The 21,775-nt window shown below is 44.8% G+C and overlaps 1 protein-coding gene across 1 annotated transcript in view; it reads left to right on the top strand.

Moving 5' to 3' along the window:
• The window catches only part of SLCO2B1 (solute carrier organic anion transporter family member 2B1), a 186,507-nt gene that overhangs the window by 34,907 nt on the left and 129,825 nt on the right, over positions 1-21,775 (top strand). The gene's annotated exons all lie outside the window — the stretch shown is intronic.

Raw genomic sequence — 21,775 nt, 5'->3', positions numbered from 1 at the left:
ATGATAAACAATCCCAGCAGAGATTGGAACATCAGTGCACAGCAGAGCTCATAATTTGTGTAAATTACATTGAAGATTTGCGCAGTCAAGAAAATGAAAGCAAGGTGTTTGAAATACAGGGTGCGCAGTATGATACAACTTCATCAGTATGTGTCATCGTAGCCATTATTTTATATGTTACTCAGTCCTGCTTTCATTGAAAATTGGAATTTTGCCGTTGGCTTCAATGGGAGATTGTTCGATCCAATTGTGTAATTCCAAACTTTCTGCATTACATGAAACAATTTAAGGACACATTCATTAAAACTTGCCAAACATCCATGGAGTCAACTAATCATCAAAAAATCCTTATGTCCTAAGTTTCCTGGCAGTAGTGAGGATCTGAGGGATGGTCAGCAGGGACACAGGATTTATTTTGTGTCCTGGGTTATGCAGGAGGTCAGTCTATATGATAAGTAGTCCCTTCTTGCCTTAAAATCTATGAATCTGTTAGAGAAGTGACAAGAACCATGGGCTTTGAGGAACATGTGTGCCCACTGTAAAATTTAGTACTACTCAAATGGTTTCATGCCTGGGAGGCCAGGGAAGTGACTACTGATAAATAACCCTTTTCTCCTCAGTTCTCCAGAAAGGTTTTGGGTAGAGAAGAGTCAGAGCTGCAAGGGGAAGCACCATTCTGTTCACCCTGGGAAGGTCCTGGAGATTTCCCCTGTCCCAAACTATTAGCTTCAACATTGGCATCTCCTTTTGGCTTTTTTTCTGCCAAATGGTTTACTGCAGCAAGGATAAGTGCTGCACAGAACAGTTCTTAAGGACATGACTGAAAAATACAGGGATCCTTGTATAAGGTGATCTCAATTCTAATGCATTCATATAAACATTCCACATCTTCCTTATGTTACACACTGTGGAGTAAACTGAAGATCTGGTGCAAGAAGTCCAGAATCTGGTGCAACTGAGCTCTTCTGATAGTCTGCCTTGTCTTTCGATAGCTTGGATAAAGGGCTTAACAAGGTACAGATCTGTAGTATGCCATATCCAGAAAATATATCTTGTAATTATAATGTGTAAAGTACCAGAGACCCAGGGCCAAAGTCTGATGTTACTACCTTTGTTTAAATCTAGTGACACTTCACATATAAATAGAGTTAGTCCAGATTTACATGGGAATACCTAGGACTAGAATCTGTCTCCAGATGCGTATATACTACATCCTCTTTCACGTCTGTACCCTTTATCTAGGATTTTTCTCATCTCAGGACAGTTTAAAGAGGGATAGTTGCTTTGTTTTGAAGTACCTAAAGAATTCTATCTCAGAAGACAATTTATCATTTGCCTATTTTTGTGGTTATGGGGCTAGCTGCACCCCTATCACCTTTTGAGTCTCTTTGGATTCAACCCTTTCAGGTGTTAGGCTTCTTGCCCTTATCAAGGTTAAGCCTTGCAATTGTTCCACTCCTTGACTGGGACCCAAGTACACTACTTCATGTACACCCACCAAATATGCATGTCTGTCTTAACTGAAGTACTATAATGGTGACCTATGGAGGCTTAGCTTCTTCAGAAATCACGTGGGTTCCTGTGTTTGTGTGTCTCTCCACTTTGTGCTCCTTTTGCCCCTCCAAGAGAGTGTCCCTCGGGGTGTCCAGAACTGTAAGTTACCCTGTTACCCTCTGCCTCAGCATAAAAGGGCTTTGCTGGTGCTAAACTGAGCCACAACTCCCTGCCACCCCAGACTGTTAGCCAGCGCCACAGATTCCTCAAGACTCCACCGGACTCTAACTTGGCCTTGCAGGTAAACACTTGGTGCACTTCAGATTCCAAACTGTTCAGAAGTATCTCTGTGTCACAGCCAGCCCCTGTCACTGGACACAAAAATTATCAAGTCCACTGTCTCTGAAGAGACAGCATACTCATCAAGTTGCTCAATTTAACCAGGAATTCCTACTCTGCATAGTATAACAGCACTGAGATATACTTATGATAAAACTGTAGTTTATTAAAAGAACGAGATTGATACCGAGCAAGAAAAATGGAGACAGAAATGATTGCAAATGAAAGTATAACTTGCTTCTAAGCGATTAAAATTTAACCGGCTGCAATCCTTGACTAAAATTGCCTTAAAGCAATCTTACCTAAGGCAACCTTTCAGCATCACCCACTCGCATAGCAGGAGATCCTCCATTCAAACACCGCTGGCCTCTTTGTACTCTAAGTAATGGATAACCAACACATCTTTTTGTTTCTTCTTATGGTCCCCAAAGTTTGTCTTTGTCACTAGAGTCAGGATGAACCCCCTAGGATTCAGCTTTCAGTGTCTTCCCCTGCTGATTTCACATCTTCATTTTAATTTGTTCCTTCTGTTGACCTCTGATTCAAATGAACTGCCCATTGTCTCTGGAATCACCAGGCTCAATTTAATTTACAATAGAGACAGGAAAATAACTATCCTCCCTTTTGCCTGGAACAAAATCTCTTTTTCCCATTGTTTGATCACAGACTTTAAAGCATAATATCAGTAAGTAGCCATAATCCTTCATATAGCGTTAATACACACGTTTCACAGCAATATTAATGACCAGTGTGTCACTGACTTTCGTTGGATATCTCACACGATATTCTTTATAGATAAATATCATGAGAGCAATGTGTTAGGTGTAGTGAGTTTGTCAGGCTCGACAGGAGTTGCTGACAAATAGTAAACGACTAATGCGCGTCTGTGTCACAAAGACTTTGTCAAGTCATGGTTGGCTTTGTCACCACAGCAAATTGTCAGGCATTGCCCTGAACCACCCTTAAGTGGAAGCTAAGTGACTATTAGAAAGGGCCTCCTTCTTTCTGCCCTTCCTGATACCCAGACTTTTATGTAAAATATGCATTACCCATGTACAGTATAAAAACACCGTGAGTGAGTGTTTTTACACATCTGAAGTGAAGCTTTAACTTTGAAAGACTGAGTTAATAATGGGATCTGTCAGGGTTTTGCAGATAAGAACTACTTTTTAAAATGTTCTCTCCCTAATTACATGCTTGAAATGGTTCCTGTGGAGCTGATCTGCAGAGCTTCTGCAATTGGGGTGGGGAGGGATAGCTCAGTGGTTTGAGAATTGGCCTGCTAAACCCAGGATTGTGAGCTCAGTCCATGAGAGGGCCAGTTAGGGATCCAGAACAAAAGTCTGCCTGGGGACTGGTCCTCCTTTGAGCAGGGGGCTGGACTAGATGACCTCCTGAGGTCCCTTTTAACCCTGATATTCTATGATCCAGATACAGCATTAACAATTATTAAAGAGTACCCCCATATTTGACACACACACATATATAAAGAAATAATAGAATTGCAAATAAATAATACTTTCATCCATGCCAGCACATCTGTTCTTGGACCTATATTAGCTCTCCTATAGTATGAGATGTAAAAATAATCAATCTACATTTTTGTAACATGCCCTACACAGTGCCCTGTTGCATGTCTGTGTAGGAGTCTATGTTCTTACCTTCTGGCATATAAAAAGTCCTTTCCAAAACTTAAAAGATTTCCCCATTTGTTGTTTCGTAGCTTCTGATTAAGATCCTGTGGCCATTTTTAGATAAGTGCCACAGTGGGATGAGCCTGAGATCTGTCTCTCATTATGCTCCTTTATATATGAGATAACATCTAAATGTAGAATGTTGCATTTATAATACTCTTTTCATTTGCCAAAAATGTGACTGGATTCTGTTCCAGTAATTTTTTATCTTGGATAAAATATTGGTCTTAAAGCTAATGAAAAAATGTATCATTTATTATGGTAGCACGTAGGAACCTCAGTCAAGGATCATTGCATTTGATACTGTGCAAGCTGGTAACAAAGAGAGTCCCTGTCCCAGAGGCCATCCAGTCTAGGTTTCAGAATGTAAGAGGTTGAGAAGATAGACAAATGTGGTGGGGACAGGAGGATGAACAGAGTTTACTAGAAAAATAGATATTTGAGCTAGCCAAACCACATCCAGATGGCAGCAATTTATAGATCACAGCAAAGTTAGGTTTTCATAGATTTTAGGGAAGATAAGTGGTCAGCTTTACAGTCAGGATACTGACAAGGGCAGTCAGGACCAGGGATCAAAGCAGGGTCAAACCTGAGGCTGAGAGTAGCAGAGGAGTTTGTAGACAAGTTCCAGGCCAGGATCAATACCAAGCATCAGAGTCTGTGTCAGGTTTCAGGTGAGGAGGTGAGGTCCAAATCAAGCTGAGGTCAGAGCCAGGAAATCAAGAGCAGGAGAAGGAATGGTCAAGGCAACTACAGGAGATCCATGCTGCTGCCTGAACATTTCCTGGACACCCATTGGTTTATATTGGGTGGAAAGCTAATCAGGAGCCGTGAGATTGCTGCCTGTTGGACCCCTTGAGGTGGGACTTCCAGTTGTCTGTGTCCATAGTGGGTTGTGAATAGTAGAGTACAAGCTTGTTGTAGCTGCCACTGGGTGGCAGCATGGAGCTGTTTGATCCCTGGAAGCTCTGCAGGCTCATGTTCCAGACCCGTTGGGCTTTATAATGGTCACCTCTCTAGAAGTGCCCTCCACTGGCTCAAGTTTGTCTGGACAGGCCATGAGGTCAAAGATATAGATTTGGGATGCTGGATTCCAAGGTTGGTCTTCTGGGCCATAGCCCTTCCTGTCTACATAGTACTAGTGGGAGCTGCATTTGATTTTTGAGTCCAGTATCTTATGGACTTTTTACTGTTCATGTCCTTGGACCCACACTGGACAGGGTGGTGGTTGGGCCTGGTGAGCAAAGGGGCTGTTGGTGTAGTGTTTTAGCAAGGATAGGTGGATCATTGGCTGGATTTTGAAGGTCTGGGTAATTGAAACCTCATGGTCACTGGGTTGATAATCTGGCTGATGGAATATAAAATGAGGTATCCATAATCCAGTTTACAACGTGTACAGTCAGTGCAGAGCTGTTGGGCTGAGAGCCACATATTTTGTTCAATGGTAAATGCTGGGATTCCAGGCTCTGTGCTTGTAATCTTCCCTGGCCTTGTACAGATGTGCCTTGAGTTCTTCTTGGATCTCATAGATCTGGCACATCAAGTTGGCGCACGCTGGATTGGTGGAAGTGATAGGGTAGAGATGGGGAGGAAAGTCACAATTTGCTTAGAATGGACTCTGTTCAGTGGAGACTTAATCAGAATCAGTATAAGCAAGCTCTGCTTGGGGCAGGAGGCTCCTGCAGTTGCCCTGGTGGAAATTCATGAAGCAGCACAGATATTGTTCTAACACTTGATTCGCTTGTTCAGACTGACAGTCAGTTTGTGGGTGATAGGTGGTGGATGTATAAGCACAGACCCCGAGCAATCATAGGTTTTCACGCCAAAATAATGATACAAATCATGGACACCAATCCATTGTGACTTGCTCTGGGAGTCCATGGAGATAGATGATGTGACTCACCACGAGCTGGGCCATTTCTTCTGTGGAGGGCAGGTGCATAATGCGGATGAAGTTGGTCATTTTTTGTCAATTGGTTGAGTACCGTGTGGACCACAGTGTGCCTCTTAGATATGGGGAGCTCAACTACAAGGTCCAGGGTAATGGCTACCCAAGGTCTGGATGGGGTCTCAGAAAGCAATAGGGTGCTGAGGGTTTTTGAGCACAGCATCATTATGTGGGCATATGTCTTCCAGGACTCAACATACGACTGGATTATTGTGTGCATTCGGGGCCACCAGGGGGCTAGCCTAAAGACTACCTATTGCTCTCTCCTCCCTGCCAAGAGTCAGAGCCCCAGACTGTGTTTGCTGTCTGCCCTCGCCAGAAGGCTTGGGCTAAAGACTGCCTATTGCTCTGCCCTGCCCCAAAGATCAGAGCCCCAGACTCTGTTTTCTGTCTGCCCCAGCCTGGAGGCTTGGGCCAAAGACCACTTGTTCCTCAGCCTTGCCCAGAGGTCCAAGGCCTAGACTACTAATTAACGGTGGTTTTGTTGCCTGACTCAGAGAGGCAGAGCGGCCTTCCTCTGAGGGTACGTCTACACTACGGGATTATTCCGAATTTACATAAACCGGTTTAACAAAACAGATTGTATAAAATCGAGTGCGCGCGGCCACACTAAACACATTAAATCGGTGGTGTGCGTCCATGGTCCGAGGCTAGTGTCGATTTCTGGAGCGTTGTACTGTGGGTAGCTATCCCGTAGCTATCCCATAGTTCCCGCAGCCTCCCCCGCCCCTTGGAATTTCCGGGTTGAGATCCCAGTGCCTGATGGGGCAAAAATCATTGTCGCGGGTGGTTCTGGGTACAGCCTCACCCCTCCCTCCCTGAAAGCAGCAGACAACCGTTTCACGCCTTTTTTGCTTGGTGAACTGTGCAGACGCCATAGCACAGCAAGCATGGACCCTGCTCAGCTCAATACCGCAATCGTGGATGTTTTAAACCCCTCGCGCACTCTCGTGCAGTATATGGTGAACCAGGATCTTCACACCGAGGCGAGGAGGAGGCGGATAAGGCAGCGCGGCGATGACAGTGATGAGGACGTAGACACAGAATTCTCTCAAACCGCGGGCCCCTGCGCTTTGGAGATCCTGATGGTAATGGGGCAGATTCTATCCATTGAACGCCGATTTTGGGCCCGTGAAACAAGCACTGACTGGTGGGACCGCATTGTGTTGCAGGTGTGGGACGATTCCCAGTGGCTGCGAAACTTTCGCATGCGTAAGGGCACTTTCATGGAACTTTGTGACTTGCTTGCCCCTGCCCTGAAACGCCATAATACCAAGATGAGAGCAGCCCTCACAGTAGAGAAGCGAGTGGCGATAGCCCTGTGGAAGCTTGCAATGCCAGACAGCTACCGGTCAGTCGGGAATCAATTTGGAATTGGAAAATCTACTGTGGGGGCTGCTGTGATGCAAGTAGCCAAAGCAATCACTAAGCTGCTGCTACGAAAGGTTGTGACTCTGGGAAACGTGCAGGCCATAGTGGATGGCTTTGCTGCACTGGGATTCCCTAACTGTGGTGGGGCGATAGATGGAACCCATATCCCTATCTTGGCACCGCAGCACCAGGGCACCCAGTACGTAAACCGGAAGGGGTACTTTTCAATGGTGCTGCAAGCACTGGTGGATCACAAGGGACGTTTCACAAACATCCACGTGGGATGGCCAGGGAGGGTTCATGACGCTCGCGTCTTCAGAAGCACTACTCTGTTTAAACGGCTGCAGCAAGGGAATTACTTCCCAGACCAGAAAATAACAGTTGGGGATGTTGAAATGCCTGTCGTTATCCTGGGGACCCAGCCTACCCCTTGATGCCATGGCTCATGAAGCCATACACAGGCAGCCTGGACAGTGGTCAGGATCTGTTCAATTACAGGCTGAGCAAGTGCAGAATGGTGGTGGAATGTGCATTTGGCCGTTTAAAGGCGCGCTGGCGCACATTACTGACTCGCTCAAACCTCAGCCAAACCAATGTCCCCTAGGTTATTGCTGCTTGCTGTATTCTCCACAATCTCTGTGAGAGTAAGGGGGAGACCTTTATGGCGGGGTGGGAGGCTGAGGCAAATCACCTGGCCGCTGATTACGCGCAGCCAGACACCAGGGAGATTAGAAGAGCACACCAGGAAGCGGTGCGCATCAGAGAAGCTTTGAAAACGAGCTTCATCAATGGCCAGGGTACAGTGTGACTGCTGTGTTTGTTGATGAACACCCACCCCACCTTGATTGACTCATTCCCTGTAAGCAACTCACCCTCCCCCTTCGAGTACAGCTTACTTATGCAAATAAAGTCTCTCTCGTTTAAAAATCATATATTCTTTATTAATTCATTATAAAAAGAGGGAGAGAAGTAAGGGTGTGGTTTGGGAGGAGGATAGGAGGGATGGAGAAGGCCATTAAAAAATTTCACAGTAATTACAGCCTTCTGGTTGGGCTGTCCACGGGGGTGGAGTGGGCGGGTGCACGGAGCCTCCCCCCACGTGTTCTTACACATCTGGGTGAGGAGGATGTGGAACATGGTGAGGGTTGAGGGTGGTTATACAGGGGCTGCAGCGGCACTCTGTGATCCTGCTGCCATTCCTGAAGCTCCACCAGACGCCGGAGCATGTCAGTTTGATCACGCAGCAGCCCCAGAGTTGCATCCCGCCACCGCTGATTTTCCTGCCGGTCTTCCTGCCGCCACCTCTCATCTCGGGTGTCCCTCCTGTCCTCACGTTCACTGGCCTCTTTCCTGTAATTTGATACCACGTCCTTCCACTCATTCAGATGAGCTCTTTCATTGTGTGTAACTTCCATAATATCCGAGAACATTTCATCTCGCATCTTCTTTTTCCTCCGCCTTATCTGTGCTAGCCTTTGGGATGGAGGAGGGACGCTTGAAAAATTTGCAGCTGCATGAGGGAGAGAAATATTTAAAAAAAGATACATTTTACAGAACAATGGTTATACTCTTTCACAGTGAACAGCACTATTCACCTTACATAGCACATGTGATTTCCCTACAAGGTCGCATTTTTTATCTTAATATTGAGTGCCTGCAGCTCTGGAGTTACAGATCTGAGACACAGGTCCGGGCATCAGAATTCAGCTTGCATGCGGCCATGGTAAGCCACTGTCTTTCGGCTTCTGTAGTGATTTACCCCTCCCCCCAACGCATGGCTAATACTAGCTCCCTGCTAATCAACACCCTTCCCACCCCCCCACCCCCACTGCGTGGCTGGTAGCTTGGGGAAGCCCCGCTGACCAAACACAAAAAAGATCATCGGCATTTCACTCCTCCCCTCCCCCCGCTTGGCTACATGCAGGAAAGGATTTTTTTTTAAGCTGCTGCAGTCCACGAACCCAGTAGGAAAATGGCCATCCCTCTTACTTAAATTCCTGATTTTTAACCACGTTATCCTGAATGATATCACTTTGCTGAGGATAACACAGCGAGATAAAGAACGGATGCTTCTTGAATGCCAGCAATCACTGGGACCATACGCTGCTATGCTTTGCCATGCAATGATACCTGATTACTTGCTACATGCATGGCGTCGTAAAGTGTCCTACCATGGTGGGCGGAACAAGGCTGCCTTGCCCAGAAACCTTCTGCAAAGGCTTCTGGAGTTCCTACAGGAGCGCTTCATCGAGATGTCCCTGGAGGATTTCCTCTCAATCCCCGGACATGTTAACAAACTTTTCTAAGTGACTATACTATCTGCGAATGCATCCCAAGTCCTCAGGGCAAATCAATCATTAAAAAACGCTTGCTTAAAAAACAATGTTTGCTATTTGCAAAGGTACACTCACCAGGGGTCCCTTCCATGGCGTCATTGTCTGGGATAGTTGCTTGGGAGGGCTGGGAGGAGGGTAATTCCATCAGGGTGATAAAAAGCTCCTGGCTGCTGGGGCTCACAGAGTGCTGTGTGCTTTCTGCTAGGTCGTCCTCCTCTTCTTCATCTTCATCTTCCCCGTCTGCATAATCCTCAGCCATGGCAGAGATTACAACCCCCACCTCGGAATCCACGGTCAGGGGTGGGGTACTTGTGGCGCAGCCCCCTAAAATTGCATGCAGCTCAGCATAGAAGCGGCATGTTTTTCGACCTGCCCTGGACCTTCCGTTTGCTTCTTTGGTTTTCTGGTAGGCTTGTCTGAGCTCCTTAACTTTCACTCTGCACTGCACTGAGTCCCTGCTGTGGCCTTTATCCGTCATAGCCTTAGAAATTCTTTCAAATACTTTTTCATTTCGTCTTTTGGAACGCAGTTCTGTTAGCACTGAATCCTCTCCCCATATAGCGATCAGATCCAGTACCTCCCATGCAGTCCATGCTGGGGCTCTTTTTCGATTCTCAGGAGACTGCATTGTTACCTGTGCAGATGAGCTGTGCGTGGTCACCTGTGCTGATGAGCTCTCCATGCTGGGGAAGCAGGAAATGAATTTCAAAAGTTCGCGGGGCTATTCCTGTCTACCTGGCCAGTGCATCAGAGTTCAGAATGCTGTCCAGAGCGGTCACAGTGGTGCACTGTGGGATACCGCCCGGAGGCCAATACCGTCGATTTGCGGCCACACTAACCCTATTCCGATATGTTAATCCCGATATTAGCGCTACTCCTCTCGTCGGGGAGGAGTACAGAAACCGATTTAAAGAGCCATTAAAATCGATATAAGGTGCCTCCTAGTGTGGATGGGTGTGGCGTTAAATCGGTTTTACGCTCCTAAAACCGATTTAAACGCCTAGTGTAGACCAGGCCTGAGCCTGACAGGGAGGGACCACTACTGATCACTACAATATAGCAGTTAGTTCAAAATAAAAACAAAGTCTACCCAGCACAAGAGGATACATTCAGAGTAGTTAAATTACTCCCAACATGAACTTCTTTCCTGTAAGTCAAAGAGTTGTTATGCAATTTTTATTCAGGCAACACTCCTATTGATTTTGGTGCTTTGGATTTGACCCTTTAAAAGGTTTGCTAAGTTGTTATATGTTCATTGTGCAACCCATTTGTCATAAACAGATAGTTAAGGGTTAATGTCTCTTTTACCTGTAAAGGGTTAAGAAGCTCAGTAAACCTGGCTGACACCTGACCAGAGGACCAATAAGGGGACAAGATACTTTCAAATCTTGGTGGAGGGAAGTCTTTGTTTTGTGCTCTTTGTTTTGGGGGTTGTTCGCTCTTGGGACTAAAAGGGACCAGACGTCAATCCAGACTCTCCAAATCTTTCTGAATCAGTCTCTCATGTTTCAAACTTGTAAGTAGCACAGGCAAGGCGTGTTAGTCTTATGTTTATTTTCTCAACCTGTAAATGTTCCTTTTTGCTGAGAGGATTTTACCTCTGTTTGCTGTAACTTTGAACCTAAGGCTAGAGGGGGGTTTCCTCTGGGTCATAAGAATCTGATTACCCTGTAAAGTATTTTCCATCCTGATTTTACAGAGATAATTTTTACCTTTCTTTCTTTAATTAAAAGTTTTCTTTTTAAGAACCTGATTGATTTTTTTCTTTCTTGTTTTAAGATCCCAGGGAATTGGGTCTGGATTCACCAGGAGTTGGCGGGGAAAAGGAGGGGGGAATGGTCAATTTCTCCTTGTGTTAAGATCCAAGGGGTTGGATCGTTATCACCAGGGACTTGGTGGAAAAGCCTCAAGGCAGCCCAGGGAGGGGAAGGTTTTGGGGGGACAGGGAGTGTGCCAGACACTGAATTTCTGGCTGGTGGCAGCGTTACCAGATCTAAGCTAGGAATTAAGCTTAGAAGGGTCCATGTAGGTCCCCACATCTGTATCCTAAAGTTCAGAGTGGGGGAGGAAACCTTTGACACCATTACTTTAAAAAATATATTGTTGTTTTCATGAAAAAGTGGATTCCCTGAGACTTGAAATGTGTGGATTTCTGCAGACCAGAGAGAGATCCCTGCATTGCATTTCTGTGTCTGATTAAATATGTAAAACAGAGTTTGCATATACATTTCTTTATTTGGGCTGTCGGACATTTTTTGAAAGATAAAGGATATGCAATAGCTTTATAGGTTTTGGAAAAAAATGCTAGTGAATTTAATGCTTGTGAAAAGTACAAGATTGACAGAACTGGAGACTGAAGTCTTCTGTCCATGGTACCAGTACAGCATGGGCAGCAGGAGTGCAAGGTTCTTTCCCAGAATCCCACCAATATTGTCTCAGTCCAGTTCTGGAGAGAGTATTATGGTAATGTGTTAATTTGGAAGTTACTCTTATGCATTCCTATACTAATGGGCCTGTTACAGTCAGAGCTGTGCAAACTTCCTTGAACAAGGCTGTTTGCCTTATGCCACCTCAAAGTGGTCATGGAGCTTGTTTGTTGTGGTGCAGGATTCACCTGGGTTCTGTGGAATCTTCCACTGTGGGCCCAATTCTGCCAGTATCTTGTTCCAAGTAATTTTGTTGGAGGGTGGTAAAACTGGATCCTTATATTTTGCTGTGTCACAATAGGAATTTCAAAACATAATTGAATAGATACCCTTGTCTGAGGCCACTTAGTGATAAACTGGCAGCACCCAGAAGCTATGGAATATAGTTTTCCTGTGCTTAGAATCTACCTGCATTGCACAAATAAAGGCATCTGAAATTTTGGAAAGCACATTAATTCATTATGAAATTCAGAAAATAAAACACTTGCTGCTGGAAATCTCATTTCATGGCCACTGGATGTTGCTGTTGCACTCAGGAAATATCAGCTTGCTCTGAAATTCTTCCATGGAAACAAGTGAGAAAATGTCATTGTGGGGTAGTAACGAGGCATTTACTGCTGATTATAAACCATTTGATCTGTGCTCGTGTCTCGTCTTGTCAGCTAGATTCTACACTTTAATTAAAAACAGATTTATTACAGCTACTGTATATGATCCTGGGATTATCTGGGCTCAATTCATTCTCAACAAATGATTGTGAAAACGTGCTAAAGAGTGACAATCACTTCCTCAGACCAGCACATTTCTTAACCTCTTGTGTTCTGGGATATATTGCACACTCTGGGCCCAATCCTGCTTTTAGTTAAGGCATTTGGAGTTTTGCTATTGACATCCATGGGAACAGGATCAAGTCTTTAAGGACTACACTGTTTCAAAGCAGATTGCTACACTTGGAAGTTACATTGTATGCCCTTGGTCGTGTGTATCCTTAAGGCCATACTAGTGGTGTTTCATGTGTAATCAAGTTTGTGAACTTCATAAAACTGTTTGAAGGATGCACGTATTTGGTGGTTGATGTTATGGATTAGAATGTGGTGGCCCCAAGCAGGGGCTCAAAGATGGGAGAGTGCAAGGAGCCTTTACCTCTCTCTCAAACACTGCACAGGGACCAAAATATCTCTGCCTGCAATAGACTTTGAGCTCTATCCCACTGTTGCACAGCCAACAGTGCATCTCCACTCGTGGCAGCAACTGGAGGCTCTCTAGCATAGACAGGGTCACTGGCATTGACTGCTGTTGTGGCCACCATCTTGTCTAGAATAGTTCTGAGTCGCATAGCTTCTGTCAGAGCAAAGCCACTGGGGAGCAAAGCCACTCTTCATGCTACCCCTGACGCTAACCTCCTCAAAGAATGTGGGGAGGAGGTCCCTCTCCCTTCCCTCATGCACACACCTGGCCAGGCATGGAGAGGAGTGCACACTGTACCTCTTTAAAAGCTGTCAGAGCTGTCACTGCAGTGTGTTCCTAGGGAGTCTGTTTGAATCAGCCAGAATTCCTCCTTAGGGTCCTGCAGCAGCAGCTTCGCTCTGCACCCTCTCTTGCTGCCTAATCCTGTACCACTGAAGTCAGTGAGAGCTAGCAAACAGGAGCAGCTAACAGGGAAGGTGTGCAAGGGAGTTCTCCAGGTGAAGGAGGAGTGATCAGGTGATCCTTGGGGTAAGTTTGTTGTCTGTAGTGTGTGTATGTGTGTTTGTGTTTGTGGTATGCTTGCTGATTCACTGAAATATACCGTGTGGTTTGTTTGTTTGGGGGACTGTGTGCTGAGCCTAGCAGCCTGCTAGGCAAGGCTGAGAGCTTCTTAACAAGGCTTTGATCCCTAAGCTTTTTAGCACCCATCAACCCTTAACCAGGGGGCAAAAATACCCCCAATAAAAAGAACAACAAAGAAACGAACTTCAGGAGTAAAAATATAATGCAGGTGAAAGTCCAGCAACAGAGTGGGGTCTATCCAATTTATTGCACCCAATGCAGCATGCATGATTACCTGCCCTATGGGCAGCTGGCATATCTGTGCATTTGGAGCAAGGATCTCCTGGCCCTCAGAGACCGTGTATGGGCTTTGGAGACCAGAGTGGCTGAACTGGCGGAGCTAAGGGAGACAGAAAAGTACATAAATGAGACTTTCTGGGACACAGTAGAATGGTCCCATCCCTGGTCTGACAGACTCTGTGCTGTTGAGGAGGATGAAAGTCTCAGGGAAGGAGAACATTCAACTGGAGCAGAGGGGAGTGATCCCGTAGTTGGGACCCTCCTTCCAGATGATGTTGGGGTATCCTCTCACACTAAAGATACTTTGTTGGGGGTGGGAACTCCAGTTATTTGGAAGAGACAGGCATTAGTAATGGATGATTTGATCATTAGAAACATAGCTGGGTTTGCGATGACCGGGAGAACTGCCTGGTGACTTGCCTGTCTGGTGCAAAGGTTGAGGATCTCTTGAAACATCTAGGTAGACATATATGTAGTGCTGGGTAGGAGCCGGTGGTCATGGTACAGGTAGGTACCAATGACATAGGAAAGGATAGGAGAGAGGTTCTGGAGGCCAAATTTAGGCCGCTAGGTAAGAGATTGAAGTCCAGGACCTCCATGGTAGTATTCTCTGAAATGCTTCCTGTTCCACGCACATGGCTAGTTAGATAGGCAGTTAGATGAGACAATGGCATGTGTGTGTGTGTGTGTTGGGGGGTGTTAGATTTATTAGGAACTGGGGAAACTTTTGGTAAAGGGGGATCCTATCTAGGAAGGATGGGCTCCACCTAAACCAAAATGAAACCAGATTATTGCTGGCACTTAAAATTAAAAAGACTGTAGAGCAGTTTTTAAACTAAGAGTTTGGGGAAAGCCGACAGGTATGGAGGAGCATGTAGTTCGGACAGACAGATCCTGTAGGGGAGGCTCTGTTAATGGAGATTCTCTATGTCGAAGTAAGGAGGAGAGGATGGAAGATGATAAAATACAGGTAGGATCCGATGAGAAACAGTGGCATTGGCCACTGTCGGTAGACAGATGCTGGGCTGGATGGACCTTTGGTCTGACCCGGTACGGCCTTTCTTATGTTCTTATGTTATGTTCAAATGAAAAAAAGTGCAATTCAATTACATCATGTTATGGCAGACAGCTAAAAAGTGCTTATATATAAATGCTAGAAGCCTAAATAATAAGATGGGTGAACTAGAGTGGCTCATATTAAATGACGATATTGTTATAACAGGCATCACAGAAATTGGTGGAATAAGGCTAATCAATGGGACACAGTAATACCAGAGTACAAAATATATCCGAAGGACAGAACAGGTCGTGCTGGGGAGGAGTGGCACTATATGTAAAAGAAAGCATAGAATTAACAAAGATTTAAAAATCTTAAATGAACCAAACTATACCATAGAATCTCTATGGATAGTAATTCCATGCTCTAATAATAAGAATATAGCAGTAGGGATATATTACTGACCAAAAATGCTCAGGCAGAATAGAGAGGCTATTATAATAAAACAATAATAATGGTCGATTTCAAATATCCCCATATTGTCTGGGTACATGTCACCTCAGGACAGGATGCAGAGATAAAGTTTCTTGACAGCTTAAAAGACTCAAAAAGTAATAGCAAAAAAAAATGTAAGTACATCTGAAGCAGGAAGCCTGCTAAACAACCAGTGGGGCCACTGGATGATTGAGATGCTAAAGAAGCATGCAAGGACGATAAGGCCATTGCGGAGAAACTAAATTAATTCTTTGCATCAGTCTTCTCGGCTGAGGATGTGAGGGAGATTCCCAAACCTGAGCCGCTCTTTTTGGGTGACAAATCTGAGGAACTGTGCCAGATTGAGCTGTCAATAGAGGAGGTTTTGGAATAAATTGATAAACTAAACAGTAATAAGTCACCAGGACCAGATGGTATTCACCCAAGATTTCTGAAGGAATTTAAATGTGAAATTGCAGAACTACTAACTGTAACCTATCATTTAAATCAGCTTCTGTACCGGATGATGGGAGGATAGCTAATGTGATGCCAATTTTTTAAAAAAGGGCTCCAGAGGTGATTCTGGCAATTACAGGCTGGTAACCCTGACTTCAGTACCAGGCAAACTGGTTGTAACTATAGTAAAGAGCAAAATTGTCAGACACATAGATGAACATAAATTGTTGAGGAAGCATCAACATGGTTTTTGTAAAGATAAATCATGCCTCACCAATCTACTAGAATTCTTTGAGGGGGTCAACAAGCATGTGTACAAGGGGGATCCAGTGGATATACTGTGCTTAGATTTTCAGAAAGCCTTTGACAAGGTCCCTCACCAAAGGCTCTTGAGCAAAGTAAGCTATCATGGAATAAGAGGGAAGGTCCTCTGATGGTTTGGTAACTGGTGACAAGATAGGAAACAAAGGGTAAGAATAAATTGTCAGTTTTCAGAATGGAGAGAGGTAAATAGTGGTGTCCCCCAGGAGTCTGTACTGGGACCAGTCCAATTCAACATATTCATAAATGATTTGGAAAAAGGGGTAAACATTGAGGTGGCAAAATTTGCAGAAGATACAAAACTTCTCAAGATAGTTAAGTCCCAGGCAGACTGTGAAGAGCAACAAAAGGATTTCTCAAAACTGGGTTTCTTAGCAACAAAATGGCAGATGAAATTCAGTGTTGATAAATGCAAAGTAATGCACACTGGAAAACATAATCTCAATTATACATATAAAATGATGGGGTCTAAATTAGCTTTTACCACTCAGGAAAGAGATCTTGGAGTCATTGTGGATAGTTCTCTGAAAACATCCATTCAATGTGCAGTATCAAAGTGCCACATGGGGCCACAACCGTGGTACCCCTAACCCACCCAGCAATATCGTCAATCTATCCAACCACACACTCAGCCCAGAAGAAAAGTCTGTCCTATCTCGGGGACTCTCTTTCTGCCCTGCCACCCCCACCAACATGATACAGTTCTGTGGCGATCTGGAAGCCTACTTTCGCCGTCTCCGACTCAAAGAATACTTTCAGGAAAACACTGAACAGCGCACTGATACACAGTTACCCTCCCACCAACAGCACAAGAAGAAGAACTCCACATGGACTCTTCCTGAGGGTCGAAATGACAGTCTGGACCTATACATTGAATGCTTCCGCCAATGTGCACAGGCAGAAATTGTGGAAAAACAACATCGCTTGCTTCATAACCTAAGTCGTGCAGAACGCAATGCCATCCACAGCCTCAGAAACCATCCTGACGTTATAATCAAAGAGGCTGATAAAGGAGGTGCTGTTGTCATCATGAACAGGTCTGAATACCAAAAGGAGGCTGCCAGACAACTCTCCAATACCAAATTCTACAGGACACTTCCCTCAGATCCCACTGAGGAATACACTAAGAAACTACACCATCTACTCAGGATACTCCCTACACTAACACCGGAACAAATCAACATACCCTTAGAGCCCCGACCAGGGTTATTCTATCTACTACCCAAGATCCACAAACCCGGAAATCCTGGATGCCCCATCATCTCAGGCATTGGCACTCTCACTGAAGGACTGTCTGGAAATGTGGACTCTCTGCTCAGACCCTATGCCACCAGCATTCCCACCTATCTCCGTGACACCACTGATTTCCTGAGGAAACTATAATGCATTTGTGACCTTCCAGAAAACACCATCCTAGCCACCATGGATGTAGAGGCTCTCTACAAAAACATCCCACACACTGATGGAATACAAGCTGTCAGGAACAGTATCCCTGATGAAGCCACAGCACAACTGGTTGATGAGCTCTGTTCCTTTATCCTCACACACAACTATTTCAAATTTGATGACAATATATATCTCCAGATCAGTGGCACCGCTATGGGCACCCGCATGGCCCCACAATATGCCAATATTTTTATGGCTGACCTGGAACAACGCTTCCTCAGCTCCCGTCCACTCATGGCCCTTCTCTACCTACGCTACATTGATGACATCTTCATCATCTGGACCCATGGGAAGGAGACTCTGGAAAAATTCCACCACGATTTCAACAGCTTCCACCCCACCATCAACCTCAGCCTGGACTAATCTACACGGGAGGTCCACTTCCTAGACACCACGGTGCAAATAAGTGATGGTCACATTAACACCACCCTATACCGAAAACCTACCGACCGCTATGCCTACCTTCATGCCTCCAGCTTCCATCCCGGGCACACCACAAGATCCATTGTCTACAGCCAAGCACTGAGGTACAACCGCATCTGCTCTAACTCCTCAGACAGAGACCAACACCTACAAAATCTCCACCAAGCATTCTCAAAACTACAGTACCCACACGAGGAAATAAGGAAACAGATCAACAGAGCCAGATGTGTACCCAGAAGCCTCCTACTGCAAGACAAACCCAAGAAAGAAACCAACAGGACTCCATTGGCCATCACATACAGTCCCCAGCTAAAACTCCTCCAACGCATCATCAGGGATTTACAACCCATCCTGGACAATGATCTCACACTTTCACAGGCCTTGGGTGGCAGGCCAGTCCTCGCCCACAGACAACCTGCCAACCTGAAGCATATTCTCACCAGTAACTGCACACCGCACCATAGTAACTCTAGCTCAGGCACCAATCCATGCAACAGACCTCAATGCCAACTCTGTCCACATATCTACACCAGCAACACCATCACAGGACCTAACCAGATCAGCCACACCATCACCGGTTCATTCACCTGCACGTCCACCAATGTAATATACGCCATCGTATGCCAGCAATGCCCCTCTGCTATATACATCAGCCAAACTGGACAGTCTCTACGGAAAAGGATAAATGGACACAAATCAGATATTAGGAATGGCAATATACAAAAACCTGTAGGAGAACACTTCAACCTCCCTGGCCACACAATAGCAGATCTTAAGGTGGCCATCCTGCAGCAAAAAAACTTTAGGACCAGACTTCAAAGAGAAACTGCTGAGCTTCAGTTCATCTGCAAATTTGACACCATCAGCTCAGGATTAAACAAAGACTGTGAATGGCTTGCCAACTACAGAACCAGTTTCTCCTCCCTTGGTTTTCACACCTCAACTGCTAGAACAGGGCCTCATCCTCCCTGATTGAACTAACCTCGTTATCTCTAGCTTGCTTCTTGCTTGCATATATATACCTGCCCCAGAAAATTTCCACTACTTGCATCCGATGAAGTGGGTATTCACCCACGAAAACTCATGCTGCAAAACGTCTGTTAGTCTATAAGGTGCCACAGGATTCTTTGCTCCATTCAATGTGCAGCGGCAGTCAAAAAAGCAAATAGAATGTTGGAAATCGTTAGGAAAGTTAGAGATAAGACAGAAAATATTAAATTGCATCTTTATAAATCCATCGTATGTCTACATCTTGGATACTGAATGCAGATGTGGTTGCCCCGTTTCAAAAAAGATATATTGGAATTGGAAAATGTTCAGAAAAGGGCAACAAAAATGATTATGGGTCTGGAACGGCTGCCATATGAGGAGAGATTACTTGGAAAAGAGACGACTAAGGGGGGATATGATAGAAGTCTATAAAATCATGACTGGGGTGGAGAAAATAAATAAGGAAGTGTTATTTAATCCTTCTCATAACACAAAAACTAGGGGTCACCAAATGAAATGAATAAGCAGCAGGTTTAAAACTAACAAAAGGAAGTTTTTTTCCCACACTGCACAGTCAACCTGTGGAACTCCTGGCCAGAGGATGTCGTGAAGGCCAAGACTATAACAGGGTTCAAAAAAGAACTAGATAAATTCATGGAAGTAGGTCCCTCACTGGCTATTAGGCAGGATTGACAGGGATGGTGTCCCTAGCCTCTGTTTGCCAGAAGCTGGGAATGGGTGTTAGGGAATGGATCACTTGATGATTCCCTGTTCTGTTCATTCCCTCTGGGGCACCTGTCATTGGCTATGGTTGGAAGACAGGATACTGGCTAGATGGACTTTTGGTCTGTCCCAGTATGGCCTTTCATATGTTCTTATGAGAGCGGTATCCTTGATTTCAATGCCTGCAGGATCAAGCCCACAATACAGGCTGTATTTTTCTTGATAGCTGACATAGAAACTGTACATCACTACCCACTACCTTTGATCATGTTCAATGATCTTCATCAATAAGAAAGATCTCATTCCAACTACTTCCACACCTCCCTTCTTCCCTTCACCTCCAAACACATCAGACAAGCTATCTTCCTCCATTATCTCAAGTTCTTCTCCTCTAGCTCCTTCCTGGATCACCTCCAATCTGACTTCTGTCCCCTACACTTGATTAAAACTACTCTCACCAAGGTTTGAAATAACCTCTTCCTTCTGACCAGATCTCAAGGCCTGTATGCCATATTCACCCTCCTAGATCCTCCTAGACTGTTTATCACTCCCTCCTGCTTGATATCCTGTCCTCCCTTGGCTTTTGTGACACAGTTATCCCCTGGTTCTCCTCTTATTTCTGTGGTCACTTCTTCAGCATCTCCTTTGGCACCCACAGCAGGAAAAATATTAGGGCTTTCTGCTCCCTTTCTGTGCCTATGCCACAGAGACAACAGGGTCAGGCCAGAGAATCTGGCCCAACACTGGGAGAGGTGTGTTGGGAGAATAATGTCATTGAGCTATAGCACTTATTGCTAATGGTCAGTAAATGTATACAGTTGAAATAGGGACAGTATAGGCACATCACTAACCTATACGGATATTTTAAATCAGGATTTGCTGAAGCAATTTGATGTTCAAGTTCTTTAATCTGTTTAAATGGATATGGCCTATTTCTCAGCAGAGCTCCTGTCTTTTATGTGAAAAAAAAAACCTACTGTAAACATTTCATAATTGGAACGTTTCATTTCAAAACATGTTTATTTTGATAGATTAATTTTTACACTTGGGTGGTTCACCAGTAAAAAAACACACTGCAAATTGGTCTCTGAGGTTGCCACTCTTCTGTGTTATATAAAATGTTTCTCCACAGTAATTAATACCCAGGGACTGTGATCAGTGTTTGTACTATTACTACTGGATTGTGTTATTGGATTATCACTATGCTACACAGTGACCTTCAAGGAGGCCTGAGCCACAATTTAAATTGATGATTAGTGAATTGTATTTTGGCCATTAGAGGACACATGGAGGAATATGTTGTGGGTTTTAAACCACTGCCATGGTAGGAAACTGTGGGAGGCTCTGCCACAGTGGTTGTGGCTGGAGGCATTCAGACAGCACAGGATCCTGGCAGGCAGATTATCTCTTGGGGAAATAGGGAAAACACATGGACAAGTAGTAATTGGTAACCCTTTAGAAAAATATATCATGTGCTTTTCTCTGCAACAGTCCTCATGGGTGTGGGGCTGGGCTAGCACAGATGGTGACACTATTTCTGCCACTTGCTTCTTCAGTAAAATACATGGCATGAATTAAGTTTCACCTTTTATAAATGCCTTATTAAACAGCAAACAAGGGACTTCTGGTCAGGCCTTTGCGGCCAAAATGGCTGGTGATCTCATGTTGTGTATTGTGGACTGGTAATTATTAAGAATTAAACTGAGACCATCAACCTCACTTTCCTTGTGACCAAGAGTACAGTTTGAATCCAACTATACAGAGGTGAAGGACTAGAGAAGTAGTAATGTATAGTTCTAATAGGTAAACCTGGATTCTGTTCCTTTCTTTGATCTTCGCCAAAATCCCAGGAAGCTCTGGGTTTGATTCCTAGCTCTGCCAATCACTTGCTGTGTGATTTTTGGTAAATAAATATCATTCATATTTTGCAAAACATTCAGTGCACACACACAAATCAGAGATTTACACTTATGGTATGGTATGTCTACACTGCAATTAAAAATCCACAGGTGGCCTGTGACAGCTGACTGAGGCTTGTAGGGCAGGGATTAAGGTGCTGTTTAATTGTAGCATAGACATTCGGGCTCAGGCTGCAGCCCAAGCTCTGGGACCCTCCTGCCTCACAGGGTCCTGGAGCCCAGGCTCCAGCCTCAGCCTCAACATCTATGCCGCAATTAAACTGCCTTTAGCATAAGCTCTGTGAGCCCAAGTCAGCTGGTATGAGCCATTTGAGGGTTTTTAACTGCAGTGTAGACATACCCTTGCACATACTTACCATATTTATATGC

The sequence above is a fragment of the Mauremys mutica genome, chromosome 1 (genome assembly GCF_020497125.1).
Source record: "Mauremys mutica isolate MM-2020 ecotype Southern chromosome 1, ASM2049712v1, whole genome shotgun sequence".
Taxonomy (NCBI): Eukaryota; Metazoa; Chordata; order Testudines; family Geoemydidae; genus Mauremys; species Mauremys mutica.
This window is presented reverse-complemented; position numbering and strand designations above follow the sequence as displayed.